The following is a 7,503-nucleotide window of genomic DNA, read 5'->3' as shown; positions in this document are numbered from 1 at the left end:
GCAGCAACCAAGACCCAGCGCAGCCAAAAGTTGATAAATAATTTTTAATAAGAGGCTGGTGATGCTACCTTCTCAGACTCATTTGGCAGTTAATGAAGTTTATAAGGAGAAGGTTTCTACTTGGTACCTGGCACACAACAGACTGGATAAATGCTAGCTGAATCCGAGGATACATAGGAAAATAACCTGTTTCCTGTCAGGGTGAATGATCGTTAAGCAAACAGTTGTCCACAGCCTAGAAAGCCAGTGCTTCTAATCCCTAAGCCAGATTTTTGGCTGCCTTTTCAGCTGCCTCTTTAATACCCTTGGTTGCTTCTTTGTAAATCCATCTCTTCCCCTGCAAAAAGGAGGTTAAATCATTTGTCCAAACTGAAGCTCTTGTGCTCTTTGAATGGGCTGCCTTTGCACTGGGGTTTCTGAGAGTGACTGCTATTGCTGAAAGCAGATGGAGCTGAGCTGGAAGCACCTTCCTGCTCCAGGCAGGTGTTCTTACTCTGGAGAGAGGCAGGCCTGTTTCTGGTGTCTGAACTCCTGCTCCCTCTTCCAACTCCTCCCTCTCCTGCTCTACCACGTCCCGCACCTCTGCAGGGTCATTCTCACGTGATTTATCTGCCTTGATCTTTTCATCCCCCAAAGTATTTAAATACCCCATGAAAATTTTCTTCTGTTCCTTGATCGTCATGCAACAAACTGAGGGAAATCTTTGTCAGAGCAGCCTGGGAGGATACGTGGTATGAGTGGAAAGAATAAACTGGAAGAAGACCAGGTGAGCTCTTGCTCGCTCCTTTGGGCTTGGCCTCCTCTCTGGAAACCGAGATTGGATGAGGAAGACTGACACGTCAGGTGCTGTGCAGCAGCCCCACACCCACGGCCTTGCTTGACCTCTCCCCGGCCCCTGCAAAGCCCCGGAGGTGGTCAGTGCTGTCTTCTGTCTCAGGGAAGGAGACCAGGCCTCAGCAGTGGTCACATTCCTGAGGGCACCGTAAGCAGAGTCAGGACTCACAGTCTCTGACACCTTGCTGCTGAAGTGATCCAGTGATGCAGTGCCACTGTAGCAGAAAGGGCCCTTCCAGATGGATTCTTTTTCGTGGACGCCCCACACCGCCGGAGCCAGTTTGGGGTAAATCATTGACAGTCTGAGGACCCAAGGTATGTGTTTAGGATCTCATGTGCACGAAATGTCACAGACAGGATGGAGCGGGGTGAAGAGCAGGCTCGGTCCTCTGGAAGCCTAACTAGCCTTTTCTCAGGAAGAAGCTACATGAGTCAGAAATGACAGGTTTCAGCAGCAGCTCCTCCACCACCAGCCTTGCAGCAAATCATTGCACCTTAGCCGTTGAATGGGAATGATCTCCACCCCTCAGATGTGCTGACGACACTGGCGAGCAAGACTTTGTGTGGGCATGCAGCAGGCGCTCAGTGTGTGCTGATGGAGCTCAGTGAAAATGTGGGTGTGGGCAAGAGCTGTTTTCCTGAGTCAGGAGCCAGGCTAGGCTAAAGATTCTTCTGTTTTTTTCTTTTTTAAAACAAGTGTAGTTGACTTACAATGTGCCAATCTCTGCTATACAACAAAATGGCTGTTTATATATATTTTTTTATATATATATATATATATACACACACACACATATATACACATTCTCTTTTTAATATTCTTTTCTGTTATGGTTTATCCCAGGAGATTGGATAATTCCCTGTACTATCGAGTAACACCTTGTTGTTTATCCATCCTATATATGATAGTTTACATCTGCTAATCCCAAACTCCCCGGCCTTCCTTCCCCACCCTCTCCCGCTCTTGGCAACCACAAGTCTGATCTCTGTGTTTGTGTGTCTGTTTCTGTTCTGTAGATAGCTTCGTTTGTGCCATGTTTTAGATTCCACACATAAATGATTTCATAAGGTATTTGTCTCTCTCTTTCCTGCTTTACTTATTATGATAATCTGGTGGCATCCATGTTGCTGCAAATGGCGTTATTTCATTCTTTTTATGTCTGAGTCGTATTCCATTATGTATGTGTACCACATCCTTTTTATCTAGTCATCCATTGATGGACATTTAATTTGCAAGAATTCTTAACCTGAAGATCTCCTAGAAGTCTATGGATGCCTGAAATTGTATGTAGAATTCTGCATTTTTGTATATTCATAATTAATAGTATATTAACATTTCATGCTTACTGTTTGGTAGGTTCTGCATATATTATCTCATTTATTCTCAATGACCATGTGGAAGTAAGTACTATCATTATCTCATATGTATGCATTTTGAGGCTCATATACCTATGAATGGCTAAGCCTGGTCTGTGACTCCATACAACACCATTGTGCCAATTTCTTCGACATTTTTCTGGAAGACAGATTCTGAAGGCACCTGTGATACAGAGAAGCCTGGATGAACAGAGAAGAAAGCTAAGTAGGTTTGCTCTGTCCCAGCGAAGGGCCTGGGTCAGGAGTGCCACCTCAGGGTAAAGTTGTTTTCTGTGTTGTTTTTCTTGCTTGCTTCCTTGTTATGGGCATGAAGGTGCTAATGTGTTGGATTTGCAAAGCTCTTGGAATAACCCCTGCTTCTGGGAAGGGTGGCAACAGGAGGTTCTGCCTCGCAGTCTTTCCTCTCTGGCTGCAGCTTCGCACGTCTCATGGCTCTCACACCCCAGAGGGAGCATTGCCCTGCTGATGTCTTGGGAATGTGGCGGCTCTGTGTTTGGAATCATCCAGGGCACTGCGATGGTGAGCTGCCCTTACAGAAGGCCCCTTCCAAGTACCCAGTCTGGATGAGGTGCCCCCAAGCAAAGAGCAGAAGGGAGGAGAAAGACAGGTGTCAGAGAGCAAAGGCAAGACAAGACTTAGGCCCCCCACCCTATGCTGGTAACTTAGGCTAAATAGAGCTGCACTTTGAGGGTAACATTGCTGCATAGCAAATGACTACTCTGTATGGGGTCCCTTAGATAAAGACTTTGGGGGCAAACCTCTCTGAGCTTGGAGCTAGGAGATCCTTTTGCTTCCTACTTAGCTGGTCTGCACTCTTCAGTTAGATAAAGGAATGCTTCATTTTCTACTGTTTCCTTTTTGCCCGATGTAAGAAAGCTCCCCTAATGTTCACTTGCTATGCTTTCCTCTGCCACTGTTTCTTAATGAGATTCTTACTCCACCTCACCCAAACTCTGCTTTTGTAATTTTAGTGTTCTGTGCCCCCATGTGTGTTGTAAACTGCCTTGAGTCTGTTTTGGAAAAGAAATGGGATGTGGAAGAAGTGCTAATTATGTGGTGCAGGAAGTCAGACTGCAGAGAAGCGGGTAGCTTCATGGAGGAGGTGGGTCGGGGTGGGTCTGTGGAGGAAGGATGGGCACTCCAGACAGGGGTCATGGCCCAAGGGGAGGTACAGAGGCCGCTGGCACTTACTGGCAGCTTTTACCTAGTGAGCCTCTAGAATTCTTGGGAAATCTGCAACTGGTTAGAAATATGCTTGAAACCAAGCACAGGGAAGAGAAGGTTTTCAGCTCAAGAGTAATGTCGAGGGATTTCCCTGGTGGTCCAGTGGCTAAGACACTGCACTCCCAGTGCAGGGGACCCAGGTTCCATCCCTGGTCAGGGAGCTAGATCCCACATGCTGCAACTAAGAGTTTGTATGCCACAGCTCAAGATCCCACATGCCGAGATGTATATCAAAGATTCTGCATGCTGCAACTAAGACCCAGCACAGCCAAATAAATAATAAATATTGTTTTTTGTAAAAGTAATGTCAGGAACACAGAAGAGCACAGGGGCATGTACATGTAGGCTTGAGGGCCCACTGAAGCTCAACCACAGGCCACCCTTCTTTCTGCTTCCCCCAAACTCTCCGCATGGGTGCTTTGACCGTGAATTGTGTGATTCTTTGCTGTGGGACACAGCAGTCCCTCAGAAGAGGAAGAAACCCCTGTCTTACTGTAGCTCAGTGTTCATTCATGTGCCTAGTGGTTGTGGGCCTGGGTTGGGGGTGACGAAGATGACCTGTTGTTAGATCTTGGCACTGACTGTAGCTCCCCTGTGTGCCTTGGGGAGACACTTCGTTGTGAAGCCTCAACAAACTTACTGTAAAATGAGGATCATAGCACTTGTCTATGGGTGGGCAGAGTCAATGTGAAATATAGCAGCTGCCCAACAAATGACCCTTTTTTTCTCCTTTACCATGGCCACTTGCTGAGGATAAAAGGACGTTACCATAGCCACCAGGTATATTTCAGAATGTCTGTCTTAACCCTTTCCTACTCCCCAGTGCTACCTCCACCCCCCATGGCTACCACACCAAACCAGGAAAGGCTGCTTGACACTGGAGTGTTTGCCGAAACCACCTCTGGTACCTGCCTTTATTCCACGGACCACCTGTTGGCTGCCTGCAGGAACTGCCCTCCTGGAAGCCAGAATGAGAAGGAGTGCAAAAGAGCAAGAGAGGTCTGTGTGCGTCCACGGCAGGGGCACCAGGGAGGTGCTGGACTGGGCTGAAAGAGTGCTGAGAATTTGTTGGCTCATCCTTTGAAAACCTTTGAAAGTTGCCCTAAAGGAATGAGAGCGGTGCCTCCCCCTTGTGGTTGGCCGATCAAGTTTATGTATATCAGACCCTTGCGAATAGTGTTAGAGCCCGTGGTGCTCGGCATGTGTTCCCTAGCTGGCAGCTCCACCTCAGCAATTCCACTTTGTTAAATATCCGAAGGAAATGACTAAGTGTTCACAAGCATTTGTGTGACAGGGTAAGAATTGGAAACAACCTAAATTTCCAACAATAGGGGGGATAGGCTATGATTCATTCAAGGGATGAAATAGAATGCTATCATATCATTCCAAGACAAAAAAATTTCATGATAAACTATTGAGTGAATACACAAAATCTATTAAACAATAGAGAATGGGTCCATTTTTTAAAGTAAACGTTTGATTTGTAATAATTTTAAGTTTACAGGAAGATTCCAAAGATAGTACAGAGAGTTTCTGCATACACTTCACCTAGCTTCTCCAAATGTTAACATCTTACATAACCGTGTAACAAACGTGGGTACATTATTAGACTCTGACTTTATTTGGTTTTCACCAGTTTTTCCACTAACGTCCTTTCTGTTCCAGGATCCAACCCAATATATTACATTGCATTTAGGGTTGTTTTTTGTTTTGTTTTGTTTTGTTTTTAAGTTTACACACAGAAAAAGCATGGGAGGTTACAGATGAAAGTATTTTAACTGTGATCATAGCTGAGTGTTGAAACTATGGAGTTTTTAAAAAGCTTTCTTGGGTCTTCTAATTTTTCTGTGTATAATTATCGCATACTTAAAAACAGAAAACTAATACCTTCAGGCTGAGGTGGTGTCTCTCTGGTGACTCCTAGTATGGCTAGGCTGTGTTGTGATTATTTATTCATTTGTCCTCTTTAGACTGACCTCAAAAGGAGGGGCCGTGTCTTCTTCATCTCCTTTTCCCCAGTCTTGCAGCTTGGGTGGGGGCACTGAATTCTGGTTGAATGAATGAGTAAAATCAAAGAATTTTATTGCTACCAACTTTCACAACTAGTCTTAGCATTCTCTCAACTCAAGGAAACCCCAGGCTTATGTTTCTCTAGTTGGGTGACCCCTGCAGAAGTATTGGAACTGTTTTTAAAGTCTGCAGCCCCAGAGTTGACCCTAATGCTCATTACTGATTGAGTCACTGTGGGCAGAGTCATGGACTATGCCAGATAGCCAGACCTAGGTCAGCTGACCAGGCGTTTATATGGTGTCCAAAGAAAAGACAGAGTTCTATTGTCCAAGGGAGTGGGGTTGGATGTTAAGCAGGTTAAAAATAAATACAACATCAGAGTCAGGTCCCAAAGCAGTTGCTTAAATTCCTGATTCTTTCCACTAAACTATAAACTTGAGGAGGATAGGTCCACATCAGTACTGTTTATTGTTAAATCCCCAACACCTAGCACAGAACTTGATATGTGCTGCTGAGTCACTTCAGTCGTGTCCAACTCTGTGCGAACCCACAGACGGCAGCCCACCAGGCTCCCCCGTCCCTGGGATTCTCCAGGCAAGAACACTGGAGTGGGTTGCCATTTCCTTCTCCAATGCATGAAAGTGAAAAGTGAAAGTGAAGTCACTGTCGTGTCCAACCCTCAGCGACCCCATGGACTGCAGCCTTCCAGGCTCCTCTGTCCATGGGATTTTCCAGGCAAGAGTACTGCAGTGGGGTGCCATTGCCTTCTCCAAACTTGATATGTAGCAGGGGCCTAATCAATATGTAGTGAAGAAAATACATCTCTTTGTAAAAGTAGTTTATTAATAGATAGTGTTTGAATCAGAATGATTTTAGTTGCAAATAACAGCAAACTGGCTTTGAAAAGAAAATTTGTTGGCTCATGCAGCTGAAAAGTCTTGTGGAGGCTGGGAGGCATGATTTGATCTATTTCTCTGCTAATCCCCTAGCTCTGTACTCTCAGGATCATCCTCAGGTTGGCTACTCTCATGACAGCAAAAGGACTGCAGCAGTTCCAGACCTCACATCTACACTCTATACCATCTGGAGCCAGAGAGAGACTCTGTATCCAAGAGTTCCCAGCAGGATTCACTGTGGACTAAGATCATCTGTTGTTCAGTTGCTAAGTCATGTCCGACTCTGTGACCCCATGGGCTGCAGCACACCAGGCTTCCCTGTCCTTCACTGTCTCCTGGAGTTTGCTCAAATTCATGTCCATTGAGTCAGTGATGCTATCTAACCATCTCATCCTCTGCCAACCTCTTCTTTTGCCTTTAATCTTTGCCAGCATCAGGGTCTTTTCCAATGAGTCAGCTCTTCGCGTTTGATTAGCTTCTTCACAAAGATCATCTGATCACTTGTGAACTGGCCATTAGTGGGAGGGGTTACTTATTGGCTTAGCTTAGCTCATGTGCCCTACCATTAGAACAAGTGCAGGAGGGAGTAGAATCAGCTTTCCTGAAATCATGTGGAACCCCAATGGAAACTGAGATTTTTGAGAAGGCAAAAGCAGTCTAGGTCCTGGAGAGGTAACAAGCAGGCATCTGACTCAGTTGCTGAGTTGTGTGGAATAGACATAGGCTGCAAGAGTTAAGGGAAGGCAGTGAGTGAGGGCTGCAGCAGCCGGAGAAGGGAAGCTTCACGGAGGAGAAGAGCCTGAACTAAGACCTGAGATGAATGATTTAGGCAATGGAGAGTTGTGGGCTGGGGGGCAGTGAAGAGGAGGGAAGGACCTCTTGTGAAGATGTCATGAGCGTTTCCATGTGCCAGACGGCATGCTAACCCCTCTTTAGGCATTTTCTCCATTAATCACCACAACAACCTGCAAATTTAGTATCTTCATTGTCTCCATTTTACAGGTGACAATCTGAAACCCAGGGGACACACGGTAATTGTTGACGTTGGGCCTTGGACCCAGCCTGTCTGGCTCTGGAGCCATGATGCTAGTGAGTGAAGAGGGCTGAGGCCATCTGAGGTGTGTGTGCGCTAGTGGAGTGGCCTGACCTCAGAGATCATCAC

The sequence above is a fragment of the Bison bison genome, unplaced genomic scaffold (assembly GCF_000754665.1).
Source record: "Bison bison bison isolate TAMUID 2011002044 unplaced genomic scaffold, Bison_UMD1.0 scf7180017864068, whole genome shotgun sequence".
Lineage (NCBI taxonomy): Eukaryota > Metazoa > Chordata > Mammalia > Artiodactyla > Bovidae > Bison > Bison bison.
This window is presented reverse-complemented; position numbering follows the sequence as displayed.